The sequence below is a fragment of the Lithobates pipiens genome, unplaced genomic scaffold (genome assembly GCF_037356315.1).
Source record: "Lithobates pipiens isolate NorthernLeopardFrog02 unplaced genomic scaffold, aLitPip1_a1.2 Scaffold_16, whole genome shotgun sequence".
NCBI lineage: Eukaryota > Metazoa > Chordata > Amphibia > Anura > Ranidae > Lithobates > Lithobates pipiens.
In genome coordinates this window covers 550,148,519-550,170,691 of record NW_027507748.1, presented here as the reverse complement: position 1 = coordinate 550,170,691, position 22,173 = coordinate 550,148,519, and the positions used below count along the sequence as shown (strand labels likewise).

Here is a 22,173-nt window from a genome sequence, read left to right as displayed (position 1 = left end):
TGCTCTGTCTAATTGGGCAAACATGGGGCAGATGAGGTTTAATGTTGATAAATATAAAGTTATGCACTTGGGGGCTAAGAATATGCATGCATCATACATGCTAGGGGGAGTACAACTGGGGGGATCCATAGTGGAGAAGGATCTGGGAGTTTTGGTAGATCATAAGCTCAATAATAACATGCAATGCCAAGCTGTGGTTTCCAAAGCGAGCAAAGTCCTTTCTTGCATTAAGAGAGGTATGGACTTGAGAGAGAGAGAGAGAGAGAGATCCTTTTATCCCTGTACAAATCATTAGTAAGACATCATCTGGAATATACAGTTCAGTTGTGGGCACCGGTTCTCAAAAAGGATTTCCGGGAACTGGAGAAAGTGCAGTGAAGGACAACCAAACTGATAAGAGGCATTGAGGAGCTCAGCTATGAGGAAAGATTAGAGGAACTGAATTTAGTCTCTCGAAAGGGGAGATTAAGGGGGATATGATCAACATGTATAAATATATAAGGGGTCCATGTAGTGAACTTGGTGTTATTCACTTTACAGTCAACACAGAGTACAAGGGAATACTCTTTTCTTCTAGAGGAAAAGAGATTTCATTTCCAAATACAGAAAGGTTTATTCACAGTAGATTGCTTTAAGAAAGGCCTGGACTATTTCCTAAATGCCCACAATATAACTGTGTACTAACATTTATAGGTAAAGTTGATCCAGGGAAAATCCAATTACCTCTTGGGGGTCAGGAAGGAATTTTTTCCGCCTGTTGTAGCAAATTGGAGCATGCTTTACTGGGGTTTTAGTATGCCTTCCTCTGGATCAATTGTGGGTATAGTATTGGGTATATGGGACTGTTTGATATTATTTTTTATTTATTTTTATGGTTACACTAGATGGACTTGTGTCTTTTTTTAACCTAACTATGTAGCTATATACACTGTGTTTAGGGAGCGGAAGATTTTTCCCCTTATTGACCAGGCCATTTTTTGCCACATTCATGTCACTGCATCGCTTAAACTGACAATTGCACCGACGTGCAACACTGTACCGAAACAAAATTTACATCTTTTTTTCCCACCAGTAGAGCGTTCTTTTGGTGGTATTTGATCACCTCTGTGGTTTTTATTTTTTGCGCTATAAACTAAAAAAAGGGCCACAAATTTTGAAAAAAAAAAAGCAATATTTTTTACTTTTTGCTATAATAAATATCCCCCCCCCCCCCCCAAAAAAAAAATGTCTTCCTCAGTATAGGCCGATATATATTCTTCTACATATTTTTGGTAAAAAGAAAAATGCAATAAGCGTATATTGATTGCTTTGCGCAAAAGTTACAGCGTCTACAAAATAGGTAATAGATTTATGGCATTTTTTTTTTTTTTTTTTTTTACTAGTAATAGAGGTGATCTGCGATTTTTAGCAGGACTGTGACATTGCGGTGGATAGATCGGACGCCTAACTGACATTTTTGACACTTTTTTGAGAACCAGTGAGATTATTACAATAATCAGTGCTAAAAATATGCACTGTTATTGTACTAATGACACTGGTAGGAAAGTGGATAACATCAGGGGCAACAGAATCTGTGTGATCCCCCCTGTCAAAATGAAGATTTGCCTTGTTTACACAGGTTGATCCCCGTTATGTCACTGCGGGGCATGATCGCTTGTGGCCAGCGGACGTCGAGTACACCCCATCCGCTGATTGGCTACCCCGCTGGTCTGTGGGCGCACACGCGCCCACGCGCCCACAACCTAAAGTTCCAGAGTCAACATACAATGTCAGCGATTCCTGGGAACAGGCCGACCTGCCGCAGTACAATGACGGTGGATGGTTGGCAAGTGGTTAAAGAGAAGGGGGGGGGGGGATGCAAAAATGAAAACTGCATGAAAATACACATAAAAAAATTAGGCTTTAAAAATGCAAAATGTGCCTGAAAAACGCATCAAGTGCAGACGCATAGATGTGGACCTAGACTAATACAGCACAGGTTCCATGGCTTGCAACACAACAGATTATGATCATAGTACTCCCATGCACAAAAAAGAATTAGAACCTAATACAGGAGGTGTGTTACTGGCCACATCACCAAGCAAAAACAGAGGCGGAAAAAGCCACCACATCTAATTATTGGTAAGCTGCAATATATTACATTTTTCGCTTTGGGTTTAACTCCGCTTTAATCCTTTCTACTGTAATTGAGTGTAGTAGATTGAGAAGGCCCCCAATTACCTACCGAATAAGTATGTTATACAAATACAGCACAGGATAGGTTTGCAGATAACATCAGCAGAATAGGCGTGCGCAAAGGGTGTGCCTGGGAACACCCTAATCACCCTATGTGGTGCAGATTCCCACTGTTTAAAACCCTGATATTTCACCTAAGCCCCCTAATGGGAATCCTAGAAAAAAAATTGTAGAAAATAATAAATTTAAAAAAATAAAATAAAATAAAGTACTGGACACCATCCACTGCCCTACTGACACCAAGCTCTTCCCTACTGACACTGTCTACTGCTCTACTGACACCGTCAGTATATACCAGCCTTTCTCAACCTTTTCAACACAGAGGAACCCTTGAAATAGTTCTCCGGTCTCGGGGAACCCCTGCTAAAAATGAGAAATCTACAACTCATGATACATTAGGGTGATGGTCAGTGGGACAAATGGTCCTTACACTTGTGGTCATTGGGAAGAATTCCCTCCTTACAGATAGTTAGAAAGATCAATGGTGTCAGTGGGAACTTATCTCAGAGGCTGAAATTGCCCAATGCTGAAGGAACCCCTAGCAACCTCTGGAGGAACCCTGGTTGACAATCACTGGTATATATACACACACATACACACACATACATACATACATACATACATACATACATATATATATATATATATATATATATATATATGTGTGTTTGAGCTTTGAGGTGCATACCCCAATGCAAAAGTCTGTGCACACCTATGATCAGCAGACTCAAATCTCTGCAGTCTTGACTTGATGAAATGCTTTGCAGCTCTAACTTTTGCCGAGTGTATATGACAGCTGTGTTCAATTTAGAGATTATTATAAATCAGAAATCCAACATCTCTTTGACACACTTCTTCACCCACGTGAACAAGGCTTTAAAGAACACTTGTCAGGGTAGGATAATGTGGGCTGCCATAGTAGCTGACTTTCTTTTGAATGCAAGCTTCTTACCTTTCTCTGGCTTTAAGACTTTCTTTGTCACCGACTGGAAAAAAGCAGGGGGCAAGTGAAATAATAGCAATCTGTATACTTGTTCCAGGCTAGTAATTTAGAAAGCATTAAAATGAAACGTTATCTGTTAACTAGACACTAAATAAGGGAAAACCCCTCTAATACGGACACAGACAGCAAAAATAGACTTCCCTCACTTTTAGAGAGATTTCCTTTGTTTCCAGTGTGCCAATAAGCCAATAAATTGATCAACCTGCTGTGAGCGGGGGATATCTAGCAGGCATAAAAGCTCCCTGGGGTGAGCACATTTTCAGGCACAGATACCAGATCAATGGAGTAGAATCAAACAGTGGTGTGTTTATTGATAGCATTCACAAATCTATTTAAAGGTGCTGCTTAGTGTTCCAGAAAAATAAACAGGGCACGCACACACACACAACATGTGAAAAGGACCTCTTCCCCACAACCCTGGCCAGTGGTGGTTGTGGAGGTCTGCATGCGGGGAGCTTATTGTAATCTGGCTATATAAGAAATAGCAGACAGTGGGAGTCAACACAATGGAGGAAGACAGCATTAGAAGAAGATTGGCTTTTTTTTGTTTTTAGTGGGTAAACGGTGGCAAGGAAGAAGACCGCACTGGGAGAAGACAGCACAAGTAGAAGCCTGTACTGGGGGGGGGGGGGGGCTCTATTGAAGAGAAGAGAAGAGACTACTGGAGGAAGAAGGAAGAGCCCCCGTCAAAGCACCCGTCCCCTTATGTTGAGGGCATGCGACCTGGTATGGTTTAAGGAGGGAGGTCCCTTGTCGCCTCCCATTCCTGACGTGCTGGGCTGCATTCTCAGATAAGGGTCTTTTTGGGGGGGGGGGGGGCCTACTCCATTTTTTTCCTGAATTTGGCGTGGGGGGGGGGGGGGTCCCCTCTGAATACATACTAGACCTAAGGGGCCTGGTACTGGTATGTGTGGACCTGGGGGGGAGACGCCACGCTGTGTTTTTCTCAATTTTTTATTTTTTCTGCCAATATTTCTTTTTTACATTCAGCTGCTCGTGGGGAACCCCGCTGACAGCTGATAACTCATCGTTACTCATTGTTAAGAACGCGGCGACTGGCTTCTTGACCTGCTCCTTAGCAACCAGCAACAGTGTTTAAACTGAAAAATAAAAACTACAAAACACATCATAAATCGCATCACTTGCGTTTCTGCTGCGATTTAATTGAAGTCTATTACACGCAAAGCGCTGCAAAAAGGATCTCGGACCCTTTCCAAAAATGCATCGGCTGCAATACGCATAGAGGTGAACGTGTACTGTAACCATGTTAAATGGACTGCGTTTCTGCAAACTGCACTAAAAAACGCATATGTGTGAACCTAGGGTAATTGACACTATATATGAAGTTTTACAACTTCGCTGACACGGTATTGATGTCTTTTTTTTCTTCTGTTTGAAAACACACCTCCTGTATTAGGCCTCATGTACACTCAGCATTTTTTTATAGCTGCTGTTTTTGCCTTCACACTCTTGGGCATGGAGTTCACTAGAGCTAAACAGGTTGACACTGGAGTTCTCTTCCACTCCTCCATGATGAAATCGTGGAGCTCGTGGATGTTAGAGACCTTACGCTCCTCCATTTTCCAAGGCAGTGGTAGTTTTGGAGGTGTGTTTGGGGTCGTTATCATGTTGGAATACTGCCTCTTCGGCCCAGTCTCTGAAGGTAGGGGATCATGCTCTGCTTCAGTATGTCACAGTACATGTTGGCATTCATGATTCCCTCAATGAACTGTAGCTCCCCAGAGCGGGCAGCACTCATGCAGCCCCAGACCATGATACTCCCACCACCATGCTTGACTGTAGGCAAGACACACTTGTCTTTTGTACTCCTCACCTGGTTGCTGCCACACGCGCTTGACACCATCTGAACCAAATAAATGTATCTGTGTCTCATCAGACCACAGGACATGGTTCCAGTAATCCATGTCCTTAGTCTGCTTGTCTTCAGCAAACTGTTTGCATTCCTGTGCATCATCTTTAGAAGAGTCTTCCTTCTGGGATGCAAGACATGCAGACCAATTTGATGCAGCGTGCTGCGTATGGTCTGAGCACTGAAAGGCTGACCCCTCATCCCTTCAACCTCTGCAGCAATGCTGGCAGCCCTCATACGTCTATTTCTAAGTCAACATCTGGATATGACGCTGAGCACGTGCACTCAACTTCTTTGGTCGACCATGGCGAGGCCTGTTCTGAGTGAAACCTGTCTTGTTAAACCGCTGTATGGTAATGGCCACCGTGCTGCAGCTCAGTTTCAGGATCTTGGCAATCTTCTTATAGCCTAGGCCATCTTTATGTAGAGCAACAATTCTTTTTTTTCAGATCCAGTTCTTTGCCATGAGGAGCCATGTTAAACTTCCAGTGACCAGTATGAGAGAGTGAGAGCGATAACATCAAATTTAACACACCTGCTCCCCATTCACACCTGAGACTTTTGTAACAGTAATGAGTCACATGGCATCGGGGAGGGAAAAAGGCTAATTGGGCCCAATTTGGACATTTTCACTTAGGGGTGTACTCACTTTTGTTGCCAGCGGTTTATACATTAATGGCTGTTCAGTTATTTTCAGGGGACAGCTAATTTACACTGTTATACAATCTGTACACTCACTACTTTAAATTGTAGCAAAGTGTCATTTCTTCAGTGTTGTCACATGAAAAGATATAATAAAATATTTACAAAAATGTGAAGGGTGTACTCACTTTTGTCAGCGTTTTGTGGCTGGAAACCCTAGAACCTAGTGGGTTTGAAAAGTTGTTTTTCAGCTGTAAAAATGCTCTAACTGAAAAATGCTAAAAAAACACTGAAAAACGCATCTATTTGGTGCTTATGTCCGTTTTTGAGCCATAAGCGTCTGTGGAGGTATAGTTTTACTAAAAATTGCTAAAAACACAAACCCTAAAAAAAATAAAAAATAAATGCAAAAACACTGCAATACTCACATTTTTTACTGTAGCATTCTACAGCTAAAGCTACTGCCATTTTTATAACGTCCAGTGTGCATTAGACTGCCAATGAGTGGACAACAAGGGTGGAAGGGACTGTTATATGTACTAGCAGATTTAGATACACTAACAAATTGAGGCTGAACTCCAGATAATACTTTATAAGCAGTTACAGCAACAGTTTTGTTCCTTTTGGGATAAAGGTGTTAGATAAATAAAAGCAGATCACTGTCAGTGTTAAATGGTTTGTCCCATCCATGTAACTGATACATTCTCGAGAGCTTGTTCTTTTGAATAACAGTAGACTTACTGGCCAGATGACAAGATGAAAATAAGGGAAAGAAAGCTTAAAAAGGAAAAGGAATGCAGCCATCACATCTAAGACTTGGTAAGCTGCAATATGTTTTTCTTTTGGGTTTAAAGGGGAAGTACAGCCAAAGCTTGTTTGGTTGTACTTCTCCTAAAAAAAAAAACGTAGAAGACTACAGTTTCTCTCCCCTTGAGGTGTACCAAAATAATGAGTTAAAGGCACTGTAAGAATTAACAGCCGCCCTTAAAAATAGAGAGGACTGCTAATCTGGTTCTACTGGTTTGACTTCACACATTCTCAGGAATACCAAGAGCTGCTGGCTGATATATGGATACATAACGACAATGAGTATATACTCTGGTTAATTCAATACCTCAAACCTAACCCACTGCCCCCCTTTTTTTTTCCCCTTTCTCTCTTTTCATCGTTACTTTTCTTGCTCTCCTCGTCTTATCCTAGTTCTGCTGTCCTATTAAATCTAACCTTTGGAAACCTATGGCTTCTATGCATTTTTGCCATCTGCCACCCCATTGGGTCAATTTACCTTCACTTCCTGTCCCTTAGCCAAACAGGGCGCAAAAGGAAATCTCTCCAAAGTAAGGGAATTCCTTGCTGTCACCAGAACTAGGGTCTCCATTCCTGTCCAAGTGACAACCCACTTTTTCACTTTCTGTGATGACAAAACATATAGAGAGGGTCAATCTCCTTAACCGGGCACAGAAAGCAATTAAAACCTGACTACAGGTGTTCTAATCCCTTTCCACACCTCCAAAACGACCACTGCCGTGGTAAGAGAAAAGATTACCTGTAGTCTACAAGATGGTTAGGCGTGAAGCCATAGAACTGAAGCTGAGTATCTGTATGAAAGTCAAGAGGCTAATGTTGGTCTGGGCGGGCGATAGACCATGGCATTATTCAGAGACAATCCAAGGTCAGGACAGGCAGCAGAACAGGCACAGCAAATTCAGAAATGGACTGAAGTCACAGTGGGCAGCAGACAAGTGTAATTAAAAAAAATTAAATAAATCTGAGTTTAAAGTCAGGCAGCAGTCCAAAGAGTAGTCTGTATTCCAGGCAACAAGGGGTCAGTAGCAAACCTTTTTTACTGGTAAATTGGAACTAAGCCCATATATTTAACTATTTTCCAAAACCGTTAACATTCACAGCATTCCTTGAATGTAACTGTCACAGAATTGTCAAGCCATCAAATGGCTGGTGTCATAACTGATCACATATGCATCACCATGGCAACTGCGGATCAAACAGAGGCTAAGATGGCAGCTTATTTGGCTGTGAAGGATGGGGGTGTTTAGTTCCCGCTTTAAAGCAGACGGGTACAAAGGTTAGGTGAGGGTTAAGCTAGGTAGGGGGTGTGTGGCTGTAGACCAATTAATACAGGGGAGGCTTGGCAGACAGATCTGACCCAACGCCTAGCAATGAGGACCATTCTGAGGACATCATTGATGCCAGTCAATGGAAGTAGAGGGAGTGGTGTGTTTTTTTTTTTTCCAGGCAAAACAGAGGCACGAAGGGAAGAGGGTGGCAGGCATTAACACACATACAGTCTACAAACTGCGAAAATGTGGCCAGCTCAAGTATGATATTGGTACAGTTACTTGGGCACATGCCATAAAAGGTGCAGAACCTGCATAATCAGTCTACTGGGACTCACAGCTGCCAAGTACAACCACACATAAACGCATGAAAATATATGCATAAACGCACATACATATTGTAACTTTAGGGGCATTTTTCTATCAAATTCTGCAAAAAAAAAAATGTTGCTTATTTTCATAAGCCCACGTGCATGAGGCCTTATTTAGAAAATAGCTGCCGCAAAGCTTTCTGAGTTATAATGACAATTTAATGTTACCTAAAGGAATATATGTTTTAAAGTTGGAAGGAAATGGAGTAACTAAGCGGTAGTTTCTGTGTATTTTGATTCTGGAACATCTGTTAAGCACTCTCTTCTGTCCCTCGCATGCATTGGGTAGGGTGCCAAATGTAAGTCCAAATATAGACTGGGCAAAGAATCATGTTGTCTCCAAATTATACAATGTGCAGTGCTTATTCTCTTACAGGTCTAAGTTCGTGTAAACACATTTGTTTAATTAGTCTAACTCGTCTTTATGCTGTGCAATAAATTCCAGGTGATATTGCAGAAAAGGACCACCGCCTATCCAGATTACACTGCCTTGAAGGAATCCTACATTTTTATTTTACCTTCTATGTTAACGTGGGTCTAAAGTTCAACATTTTTTTTGTTTACCTTTTAATGCATTCCCTGCATTAACGAAAAAATCGTCTCAAAATACCTTTGGTTATACTTCTTTCAAATGATAGAAAACTCCTCTTTTGCACTTGTACCTACAGGTAAGCCTGTAATATGTGTAAACCAATCGGTGCCATGCATCTACTGTCAATTGTGTTCTTTAAGGCATCAAAAATGACAGTAAGCTAAAGTGATACAGAATAATAATTGTGACACTATCATTAATATATAATGAGCAATAAAATCTTTTGTACAGTGAAGAATAGTGACTATAAACAAACAAAAAGAAGTGTTCATAAATTGTCCTAAGACAGAAAGAGAAGTAACCGGTGTAAACAGTCAAAATGAAGTCCCACAAGCCATGATGGAGATGGAAAGACTCCTAGGATAGCCAAAGTGACACCAGTCATTCTCACATGAGGCTTACTGGAGTGACCCCCTAATAAGAGTGGTCAGCAAACGCTCAATTAAATAGAAAAGGCAACTTTATGAAAAAGGGTGTCATTTTCATATGCAGCCTAGAGATATATAGGAGCGATTCAAGTACAAGTTCTTTTGCTATTTAACAGAGGTTCCTCAGACAACCCTCCCAGCCAGTTAACTCGAGATGTGCCGTGGAATAAAGAAAGTAAAAATACTCCACATAGCGTAATACGGTAAACCATTTCGGATTTAATAACAGAGGATGCATTTACATTACATCATAAAGTAAAAGCATATTTCGGGAATGCCAAAAGAGGTCTTCCTCCAGTAACAAAGATGTCTGACAACCAACTGCGCATGTGTGGTAGCGTGTGTGCGTGGCTCCGCCCTACACACTTCATCAAACATCAGGGGCACCTGTAATACGGCTTGCCTGGAGGTACAGTCAGTATCTCCTAAAATTGCAGTGTTTAGGAGATATTTACATGGGATGCAGCTGGTGACTATACTGGCGCATGCGCTCTGTAGGGATGACATACCCATGCCATCTGTTCAGAGCTCTGTGCCGTGGCCCTGACTTGCATGTGCGGTAGTGACGTCATTGTGGCTCAGCCATTCATAGGACTAAAGTAGGGAAGCCCAGAAGGAAGACCAGGTGAATATGGAAACCATGTCAGCGGTGACAGCGCCCCACTGGAGGGCTACATTTTAAGGGTAGTATGCCAAAATATGCTTTATGGCTTAAACCACCCAGGGCCCATGTTTTTGGGTTTGTTTTTTATTCAATACAGCAGGGGTGCCCAACCTTTTGAAGAGCGGGGGCCACCTAAGCGACTTGGTAACCGGCTGTGGGCCGCAATGAGCGGAGCGGGTACATGACAGCCCACTCTACTTCCTTTTTTCTTTTTTTGCGGATCGGATTGGAGGTAGGCGTTTGTAAACGGACACAAGTCCATTTACATCTGCTACTCTTTAGAGGTGAATGAAGGGTCCAATTGGGTCGGACTGACTGTGTGAAAGGGGCCTATGGCTCAGTGCAGGTAACCCTTAGGTGCATTGCTCTGCGGATCAGTTTGAAAGCAGCCCAGTAACCACTGCAGAACAGATATCCCCATATATACACTGTGATTTTAGTAATAAACGTACTATTAATAACTGTATTCTATTCCATCACAGAGCAGGAGGTCGTGGGCCACATCAAAGGGCTCTGCGGGCCACATGTGGCCCCCGGACCACTGGTTGGGCACCCCTGCAATACAGCTTGCAATACAGGTGGAGTTGACCAAACACCAGTAGAATTTTGTTTAAAAAAAATGTTTTTGGAACATTCATTTGATGTCTAATGCTGTGTACGCACGATCCGTATTCTCGTCGGAAGAAGCTCTGATGGTTTTCCTGATGGAATTCCGACAGAATTCTGCTCAAGCTGTCTTGCCTACACAAGGTCACACCAAATTCCGATCGTTTAGAACCCGGTGACATACAACATGTACGACGGGACTACAAAAAAGGAAGTTCAATAGCCAGTGGGATTTTTGGCGTGTCGGAATTGCATACACCCGATCGGAATTTCCGATAGAATGCTTTTCTGTTGGGAAAATTGAGAACATGCTATCAATTTTTGGCTGGCGGAAATTCAGACAGCTAAATTTCAATGGAGCACATAAGCAGGGGTCAAGTCCTGGGGAAAAAAGTGTGGGAACTCCCACCCAAGATCCACTCCCGCACAAAAAAAAAGAAAAAAATAGGACATCAGGGCACGGGGCATATCAAGGCATGGGACATATCAGGCCACATGGCACATCAGGGCACGGGGCACATTATGGAACATCAGGGCACATTATGGGGCACATCAGGGCACATTATGGGGCACACCAGGGCATGGGGCACATAGCACATCAGGGCATGAGGCACATCGGGGCACATTATGTGGCACATTGGGACACCTAGCACATCAGGGCACATAGCACATAAGGGCATGGGGCACATCAGGCCACATGGCACATCAGGGTATGGGGGAAACATTAGCACATTATGGCACATCATGGCACATTATGGGGCACAGGGCATGGGGCACATCAGGGAACATTATGGCACATTATGGGGCACATAGCACATCAGGCCACATGACACATCAGGGCATGGGGAAACGTTGGCACATGGGGGCACATTATGGCACATCAGGGCACATTATGGGTCACATAGCACATCAGGGCACATTATGGCACATCAGGGCACATTATGGGGCACATAGCACATCAGGGCACAATATGGCACATTATGGGGCACATAGCACATCAGGGCACATAGCACATCAGGGCACATAGCACATAAGGGCACGGGGCACATCAGGCCACATGGCACATCAGGGCATGGGGCACATCAGGGCACATTATGGGGCACAGTGGGGCACATAGGACATCAGGGCAGGGGGCACATTATGGCATGGGGCACATCAGGGCACATAATGGGGCACATAGGACATCAGGGCAGGGGGCACATTACAGCATGGGGCACATCAGGGCACATAATGGGACACATAGGACATCAGGGCAGGGGGCACATTACGGCATGGGGCACAGTGGGACACATAGGACATCAGGGCAGGGGGCACATTATGGCATAGGGCACATAATGGGGCACAGTGGGGCACATAGGACATCAAGGCAGGGGGCACATTACGGCATGGGGCACACCAGGCACAGTGGGGCACATAGGACATCAGGGCAGGGGGCACATTACGGCATGGGGCACAGTGGGGCACATAGGACATCAGGGGGCACATTTGGGCATGGGGCACATTGTCATCTTACTAGCCAGTATGCAGAGTAGCGCAGGAAGCGTCCGTCTGTGGTAAATTCTCCCTCACTTCACACAGCACTGTTCGCTCTTCGGCGGCCCCTCCTCTCTTCTCATCTATCCCCATTGGCTTGTGACATCATCTGGGATAGACCATAGACGAGAAGAGAGGAGGGGCCGCCGGGGAGCGAACAGCACTGTGTGAAGTGAGGGAGAACTTACTACAGACAGACACTTCCTGTGCTAATCTGCATACATCTCATTCGGGCGGCTCGAGTCCTGCAAAGGGAACAGCGTTCCCGCTGTGAAAATAGTGCAGGGACGCCGTTCCCGCAGGACTCGAGCCCTGCATATAAGGCTTTAGAACCACTTTAACTCCTTCCATTCAAGTCTGTGCTATTGCACCATAAACATGCCATTTGTTCACAAAAGCCAAAGAAATGGACATCTAGGGTGTAGGGTACTTGGAGAGAATTTTAACGCACCGTGTACGCCTGTTAAGCGTGCATCAAATGCTACCAACAACGCACATTAAGTCATATGGCGCGTCAGTATTTTGAGAAAGTGTGAACAAGGCCTAAGTCTAGTTGGCAGATGTCAGAAACCTCTAGTGTTTATTTCTTACAACCAACTTTCTGTATGTGATATACATCAAGGGGCCTGTAGTAAATGTGTTTCTAATCACAAGGAAGGTTCCTGTAATGCTGCGTACACACAACCGGACTTTCCGGCAGACTAGGTCCGGCGGTCTTCCTGACGGACTTTTGGCGGAGTTCTGATGGACTTGCCGAATGAACAGACTTGTCACACACAATCACATCAAAGTCCGACTAATTCGAATGTGATGACGTACGACCGGACTAGAATAAGGAAGTTCATAGCTAGTAGCCAATAGCTGCCCTAGCGACGGTTTTCGTCCGTCAGACTAGTATACAGATAAGCGGATTTCTCCATAGGAACTGGGTCCGGTGGAGTTCCGGCGGAAAGATTTGAAATGTATTCTATTTCTAAAGTCTGTCAGATTTTTGGACAGCAAAGGTCCGATGGAGCCCACACATGATCGAATTGTTCGATGGATTTGTTCCATCTGACCTTTGCTGTCGAAAAGTCCGGTCGTGTGTACGCAGCATAAGAGCACCAGGTTGCCAGTAAAAGAGTATGATAGATTGGTGCCTTACAGCAATATTAGCTTCCAACTGTTCTTTTGGAACCTAACCCCAGTGTACCCCTTTCCTCCCCATCTGGCCCCTTTTTGTCCTAATGTATAAACCTATAAAAAAATGGAATGTTTAACTTTCTAAAGGGTTATTCCACACTAACCTTTCAGAGCCCATTTGTACCATTGTAATACATAGAACCCAGCACATCTGTATAGATGGGTTGTGCTAGGCAATGCTGTGACACAATGGACAGGAATGCACTGCAGCGGCCAGGGCTGGTGTTAATTTGCCCTCAATCAAACTTTAAATTGCTGCATATGTTATTTTAAAAATCTAGTATAAAGGAACAGTAATGGTGAAATAATGTACTTGTGGATTTAATCATTGTTTACTGATTATTATTTTATTCTCCATGTAACTAAGGCATGGACGGGGTGTGTCCTTTGCCTAAATACTTTGTGCTAACAGGTGTCCCTCTTTTCCATTTCAGATTGTTTGGAGGCATAACAATGTCCGATGATGATCTGAACACACAGCAGGTAAGCTCTGTTCTCTGTACTCATCTCAAGGTTTCATTTCTAGTTAGCAGGAGTGTAGCTATTGGTTATTTTCTCATAATAAAATCATCTTTTTACCTCAGGCATGAAATTCTGAGTTTACGTTCTGAAAAGGGATTTTCTTGCAGTATACTGGGTCCTTTCACTCAGGTAAGTGTTTTATGACTCTTATACAAGGGAAACAGGGGGGACAGGGGTCATACGTGTCACTGGGTTTAAAAAACTGCCCAACTCCATTGTCACATGCAACTGTGTCCCCGATGACCTCGGTATGCTAGCTGAAGATGTCATTGTATGTGGGTCCAGCAAGAGCAAATTGTATTTATTTTTATTTTTTTATTATTTGTTGTTTTATTTTTATTGAGATGTTGAGGGGGATATTACATGGATGTCGAATATAGACACTGCACAAAATTGATTGTAAACAGATTGGGAGAGTCAGCCATGTTTTGCATATGAACTGGTTCTGGCCAGCTCAGTGGTTAGCTTTAAAAAAGGCCTGTATTTTTTCCTACGTGTACATAATATAACTGGATACTAAGGCCCTTTTCACACTGAGGTGCTTCTAAACTTCCAGTAACACTCAGCGCTTTTGAAGAGCTTTTCAGGCGCTTTTGAAGAGCTTTCCATTCATTTCAATGGAGAGGGACGTTTTTTTTACTGCCCTGCCAGCCCACTGCCGCAGTGTGAAAGCATTCATTGATTTTAATGGAAATATGTTTTCAGGAGCTTTTCAGGCACTTTTTTTTCTAGGTAACATTTAGACCACTTTCACACTGAGGCGCTTTTCAGGCGCTTTCACTCTAAAAACATCGCCTAAAAAGCTAACGAAAACTTATTTCCATTAAAATCAATGAATGCTTTCACACTGGGGCAGTGTGCTGGCAGGGCTTTGAAAAACTCCCCTTTCCATTGAAATGAATGGAAAGCTCTTAAAAAGCGCTCAGTGTTTTTTAACTGGCAGTTTTGAAGCGCCTCAGTGTGAAAGTGGCCTTATAGGTAAAGTTGATCCAGGGAATGTCTGATTGCCTCTCAGGGGAACAGGAAGGATATTTTTTAACCCTTGCTGTAGCAAATTGGATCATACTTTGCTTAAGTTTTTTTTTTTTTTTTGCTTTCTTCTGGATCTACTGTGGGTATAGACTTGTGTATATGAGATTATATGATGCTATTATTATTATTATTTTTTTTTTATTAGTTGAACTAGATGGACTTGTGTGGACGTGTTTGTTTTTCAACCTGACTATGTAAACTGCATTGAATATATCTAACTAGGCATTGTAAATATTTTCAGAGCATAAGATATTCTTACAGTTTTATGGATGTAGTGCCTCAGTCTGATTAATGATCTGCTGTCATTTTTTATTTTTTAAATGGCAAGCAGATTACATGACAACAAGAATGATCTCACTGACGTTATAAAAGAATTATCGCCAGTTACCTCAGATTCCTTCTACATGGTGAAGGGGGTAAATCTGATCTGTAATTTAACGATTTCATCAGCTAGTTCTATAAGTAAATTTGCTCATTTCTATCTTTTTGATAAAGTTGCTTAGTTTCTGATCAGGTATGGAAGAGTAAACCCTACAATAGGTAATTGTTACTAGAATGGATGATGCTCACTGACACGTAATCTTAAACCAGCTTTACTCAGTACTCAGCCTACAATAATGTGGGTTTTTTAGAGCGTTCGTGTATATTTCAAAGCTGGGAGTTCGGTGTTTACAGTGGTGTCAGAATGAAAGTTAAGCCCAATACACACTATCAGATTTTCTGCTAATTTTTGTCTTTAGATTTACCAAAACCATATAATATGAGGTCAAACCTTAGGAGTTTAATTTTGTATGCAATCAGGCAGGCCCTTGCACTATATGGTTTTGGTAAATCTGAAGACAAAAATCAGCAGAAAAACTGATAGTGTGTATGGGGCTTTAGGTTAAAAAAATCTAACATAACATTATCCGTCTAACAGGATACACACATCATTAGGGCTAATTAATTTTAAAAAGCAAATATGCAATTTTTGGTTCCCCGGATTTCATCTTTAAGATTCGAGGTGAAGACAAGAGGGGGCACTTGAACTGCCTTTAAATGGGGACACTATGGATTTTTTTCATGAAGCATTTTTTTTTTTTTCTAATGTTATTTCATAGTGCAGATGTCTTATATGTGCATTTTTGTCACACTGTTAATTTCAGCGGAGCAGGTACTAATATAAATATTTCAACATTTCTGCTGTGTGATGTGTCAGTACTGGTTAAATTGAGGATAATAACATATCTTCACTCACAACACACTAAATAGATCAATTTATGCCTGCTTACATTCACCTCTAAGCTTTCAGCATACTTGGAGCTACGTTTTATTAAAGAAATGGCTCTGAGGGCTTGCAAATAAAAATCACTAGAGCATATTTCTGTTCCTCTGATTCTATTCAGTGTATAAGGCTTTTCTGGTTCATTGTCTCCATGTAATGTGTACATTGTACAGACTGGACCTTCCAACACCATGTGGTCCCTCACTTCTCTATTGGACTGTGGGGGATGACATCACTGCTGCTCATGCTAGTCATCCTGGCCCAGCACTGTAAGCTGAGCCACGCATGAGGTGATAGGCAGTGAAATGGATGGCCTCTGAAACCCAGAGATGAAACAAATCCTTCTATATAAGTTGTAGCTGTTTATCTGTAGTCTTCTCTACAGCCTTTCAGAGTTTAGAATTTATAAAGCTTGTCTAAGCTTACAGAAGACAGGGGCAGAGAGCTGAGGTTACACTCTGCAGAGCTCTGAGAGCTAATTTGAGGGAAGGGACACCCTCTCCTTCACACAGCACGTAGGAACAGAGCTGAGGCTATCAATCATAGGCTGTGTGCTGAAGTTTCTTCCCCTGCCTTCTTTTTTTTTTTTTTTTCACAAATAATTTTTTTTATTAGATTTTGCACATAACAGCTTATACGTTCAGAACAGAAAACAAGAAACATTATCTGCAGAGATTCCAGGGCAGCGGCATGAAGCATGTTAATGATGTGGATATTAAGCCTGTTGGGAATCCCTCTTAACAGTTCAGAACCAGAAGGGGGTTTACGTTGTCATACTTGGTAGGAGAAAAGGTAGAAAAGTAAGTGAGGTATGAAGAAGAAAAAAGAGAAAGAAAGAGAAAGAAAAAGAGAAAAAAAAAAAAAAGGGGGGGATGTACGAGCAGGAAGGGAGGATAGATTTTAAAGAGGGGGGGGGAAGAATATTGAAAGAAGAGGGAAAAGAGGGGTGGGGAGAATAGGGAGCAAGAAAAGGAACAGGGGATGGAAAAGGGGAGGGGGAAGGGGGGGTGTAAGGTATAGTTGCTATCAAGGTCTTATGCCCATAGGATACATGATCCAGAGCGGGCCAACCACCTCGGTATATTCCGGCAGCAACTAATGTTCAAGTGCCATAAGTCTGAAAGCGTTGCGTAGATTTAAAGTGGAGCCAGCAGGCCCATGTTGTTGTAAATTTTTGAATACGTTCCTGAGAAATATGTACTAGTTCTTCCATTTCCTCTATCCTGGAAATCCTCAAAAACCATTCGCCTATTGTTGGAGTGTGTGTAGTTCGCCAATGCACCGGGATGCATAATCTCGCCGCGTTTACCATGTGCATGGCGAGGGACTTATAGTACTCAGATTTGGTCACGTAGGTGTGGTGTAAGAGGTACTGTGCTGGAGAGTAATCTAAAGTATAAGTGGTTATGTGGGCAATAAGCTAATGCACCTCCTTCCAGAATGGCTGGAGGCATTCACATTCCCACCATATCCTGCCTTCTTTTTTTCTTTAGGTGTCAGGAAAACTTGTCAGAAGTGATTTATGCTGATAGAGGTACAAGGCAGCAGACAGAAATTACTTAGTGCTTTTAATTGAGACAGGTACATACTACAGAGGGATATGCTCTGTTCATATTTCATGTTTGTGGTTTAAAACCACTTTAACGATTTTCCAAAACCGTTGACCAAAACCGAATGATAACTGCCACAGTTACTAGTGTGCTTACGTTACCTCTGAATCGAACATTCAAGCCATCAAATGGCTTATGTCATAGCTGATCACATGTGCAGAATCCATGGCAACCTGAGATCAAACAGAGGCTAGGATGGCAGCTTCCTTGGCTGTAAAGGATATGATGGTTTAGTTCAACTTTAAATTAGAACTTTAAACTTTTGTTTTTCAATTGTATCTAAACTGCAAAAAAAAAAAAGAAGGTAAATACAACTTACTATCCTTTAGATTTGGTGGTTGCATTTCGTTCTTTCTTTTCGTTCTTTCGTTCGTTCGTTCGTTCTTTCATTCTTTATTTTTTGTTCTTTTATTTTGTTCTTTTGTTCGTTCTTTCGAAAAACAAGCTTCCTGCCTGGCTACACTCACATAATCCACTGTATATATGGTAGGAGCCATGGTTGTCATCCTGGGACAGGCCTGAAAACACATCTTCCTCTTGTTTTATCACCATTCCATGGGTGGGTAGGGGAATTTGTTTAAAGACAATAGCATGAAAGGAAGATAACATTGTTTACTGTATAAGTTCCATTCAGAGGAAACAACAAGGACACCATATTTCAGGCAGGATTTGCTAAAAATGTTCTTAACCTGAAAATGAAAACGAATGCAGTCTCCACATTTGAAGACTGGTAAGCGGAAGTATATAACATTTTTGAGCTTGGGTTTAGAAATCATTTAATGAAAAGTTGTTTAGCTGTCAGTGCGTGGCCTGCTCATAAATTTTGTTTGAAACAGCATATTCATAAATCAGTTCATCTTCTAAATGAGACATTCACAATTATGTGCTGCCGATGGCCACTCATTCTTAGTATAAGGGTTTTTACCAAAGAATTAAGGTGTGTAGCTCTGTCTTGGAAAATGACAGTGACTAAAAAAAAAATATTAATCATCTTGCATACTTCAGATGCCTGGTCCGCTGGTGCCCTCTGTTGTTCCATACGCTGACACCCCAGTAATGACTTGGGGCTGGCAGATATAGCATATATTCTATATAAAGGAGAAAAATATACTGTAAAGCAGGGATATGCAATTCGCAGACCTTAAGCTGTTGCAGAACTACAAGTCCCATGAGGAATAGCAAGACTCTGACAGCCACAAGCATTACACCCAGAGGCAGAGGCATGATGGGACTTGTAGTTTTGCAACAGCTGGAGGTTTGCTAATTGCATATCCCTGCTGTAAAGGATATCCAAAATATTTGTTGTGGCATTCCATTTGGGGCCCAGACCTAAAGGTTAAACTACTAAAATGTACAGTAGTGTATCCTGTGTGTATTTTTTCCCCATAATATGTTTATTGAAAAACAAATTTTACAACGATATCATAATACAATGCAGTAACTTACAAGAAAAAAGGGAGAAATACAAAAATAAAAAAAGGGGTGGAGGGAACCACATAAAACGAGTAAAAGACCATCAGTCCTGGGCTATAGTAACATAGGCTCAATGTACACATTGTCATAGCTCCGTATAGACCAAATATTGCAGAGATGGGAAAGCATATGCAAAGGAGAGTCTGTGTGTATTTTAAAACTGTATAGATTATAAAAACAAACCAATTTGTGTACCTTAGGCCCCTTTCACACGGGGCGGATCTGTTTTGACTGACTCCACTTGCCCAGCGGGGGGGTCGCTCCATTGATCCCCACTGAGTAGGAGGATGACAGGGTCCGTCTCTGCTCACTGTGCAGAGACGGACCTGTTGGAGTCCCGCTCTCCTCTATGGGGAGATCGGATGAAAACATACAGCATGTTCATTTTCATCTGATCTGACCTGCTGGACGGATGGCAAACGTATTCCCATACATCTGTTTGCAGTAGGATTTTGTCAGATCGGATGCCAGACAGGTGTCAGTGCACACATATCCGCTGATTGCTATAAAAATGGTGCAAACATACACCGGTGCTACCGCCCAGAAAAGAAATAGAGCAGTAAATACCAGAGCATCAAGTTCACGAGAAACTGGTAAGAAAAGCAAATAATTCCATATAGAAGTAGGAAACCAAGAACAAGAGAAATAAAGAGTGGGACAAAAGCGGGAAAAGGAGAAGAATAGGGAACAGGAAGGAGAATGGGGCAGGGAAGAATGTTATGTATACCTGAAATGCCCCAGAAGGTGCATTTACAAAGGTCTCAAAATTGGAAGAAAACCAAAAGTGTGACCAGACTGTCCACATAATTTTGTGAGAATAAGGTCGCGTACACACGGGCGGATTGTCTGCCCAACTTAGTCCGCTGAAACGTGTTTCAGCGGACAATCCGCTCGTGTGTGGGCTTCAGCTGACTTTTTCAGCGGACAATCTGACGAACTTAGTCTTTCAGAATTTCCGTAATTTTGTCCGTCCAAACTTGGTTTTGTCCGTCCAAACTTGGTTTCAGCGGACAGTCCGCTCGTGTGTAGGCAAGTTGGACGGACTAAGTATGGCGCATGCTCAGAAAGGATTTACACGGCCGAAGGTTACATTGCAGTGTATTGGACGTCGTTTTTCTAGTCCCGTCGTACGTGCTGTACACGTCATTGCGCAAGTTTTCAGCGGACTGTCTGTTCATCGTGTGTGGTCAAGTCCGTTCATTCAAAATTTGGACGGACTGTCTGTCGGATTGTCTGACGAACTTAGTTGGCCAGACAATCCGCCCGTGTGTACGCGGCCTTAGTCTTCTTATTCTCCCAGTCTGTCATGTGTTTCAGGTGTTCTATCCCATTCATCTCACAAGCCCAACCTGTACATTATATTTATACAAGAAAAGTATAAGGTAAAGAAGTAACCAAATGAAGTACAAAGATACCCAATGCACTACTTTCAGTTTACTGCAAATGATGCAAAGTGATTCATATACATCAGCAAGGGGAAACTCTGTTACTTTAAGGCTGTCTGTGTGATTCTGTGGCTGCCTGTGCCTTGCGTGGGTTGTTTGTGTCAGTGAGGATGATGACGAAGTGGAGGGTGACTCCTAAAATGAGGATGTTTTGTTGTAGTGGCCGTTTCTAATCAAGCGTCTATGTGAGCAGCCGCTGCATCAGTCAGGAAATGTTCTATAGAGGCCTTTGCAGTTCTCTGCATCAGGTGCACAGTTGTTCCTCATCATAGAATTTATTGCTTAATATGGTCTGATAAAGATTGCTGCTCCATTTTAAATGTCAGCCGTTTAGTGGGCGTATTTTATTCCGACAGCGTTTCTGAAGTAAATCAGCCAAACAATTTAAATACTAAAGCTTAGTCTGTTACTATTTTTATTATTTTCACTATTTATAGCACAAACTGCACAACGCTTCCTTTCAAACAGGTCTGCCCACACAAAATGAAACATATGCTGATGTCAAAATCTGTGTGGTAATTAACGTAATTATTATTTGCTTCATCTTTGTTAAGTGCCATAGATACTTCTGCTGACATCTGCAGGGAAAAGCAAGTTAATCCATCATTCACGATTAAAGTGACATAGAGAGCGAATAATATTGTGCTTCCTCCTGAGATGAGGAAGGATATGCAATATGCTGGCTGTTCTATGTGTTGTATGGAGATCTGTTTACTGCTTTATAGGAAAAGTTTTGGAAAGTTGTAAAAAAAACTCCTTTTGTTAAAGTTTGCCAAAGCTCATATTTGGAATTCCAAGTGAGCTATGGCCATGCAATGGACTTTCAGTTATATACCCATACAGCCCCAATTAAAAAAAAAAAAACAGAATGCAGTCATTTGCAAATCTCATAAACCCATATTGTATTCACAATAAAAAACGGAGAAAATGTATAATTTTAAGGAAAAAATACTGTAATTTTGAAATTGATGGCTGGACGAGTTTCCAAAAAGTTGGGACAGGGCAACAAAAAGCTGGCAAAATAAGTGGTACTAGCAAGGAAGAGCTGGAAGAACATTTTGCAACTTAGGTTAATTTGTAACAATTCAGTAACATGACTGGGTCTAAAAAGGGCACCTTAGAGAGTCAGAAGTAAAGATGGGCAGAATAGTGTTCCTCAACGTAAAATGGCAAAGACTTTAAATATATATATATATATATATATATATATATATATATATATATATATATATATATATATATATATATATATATACTCAACTACAGTACAATCTATGTGTGCATGGGACAAGGCCGAAACAAAATATTGTATGCCCATGATTGTGGGGCCTTCAGACAGCACTGAATTTAAAATGCCCATAATTCTGTGATAGAAATCACTGCACGGACTCAGGAATAATTCCAAAAATCACTGGGGCAAAGCTCAATTAAAATGATCTGTTGCAAAGTGGAAAACTATTCTGTGGCCAGACGAATCAAAATGTGACATTCTGTTTGGCAACCATAGGCTCAGGGATACTTCCAAAATTCACTCAGTTTGGCATGCTATCCAAAAATGCAAGGTAAAGCTCTATCATGCAAAAAAAAAGCCAAATCTGAACTTAGTCCAGAAATGCTGCCATCTTC

The 22,173-nt window shown here is 42.0% G+C and overlaps 1 protein-coding gene across 3 annotated transcripts in view; it reads left to right on the top strand.

The window, feature by feature from the left end:
* Positions 1–22,173, top strand: part of DGKA (diacylglycerol kinase alpha) — a 334,273-nt gene that overhangs the window by 57,755 nt on the left and 254,345 nt on the right. For all 3 annotated transcript variants that reach the window (XM_077483431.1, XM_077483430.1, XM_077483426.1), the window contains exons 2-3: positions 13,636–13,684; positions 13,786–13,852. The gene's annotated coding sequence lies outside the window, so the exon portion shown is untranslated. The remainder of the gene's footprint in view (positions 1–13,635; positions 13,685–13,785; positions 13,853–22,173) is intronic.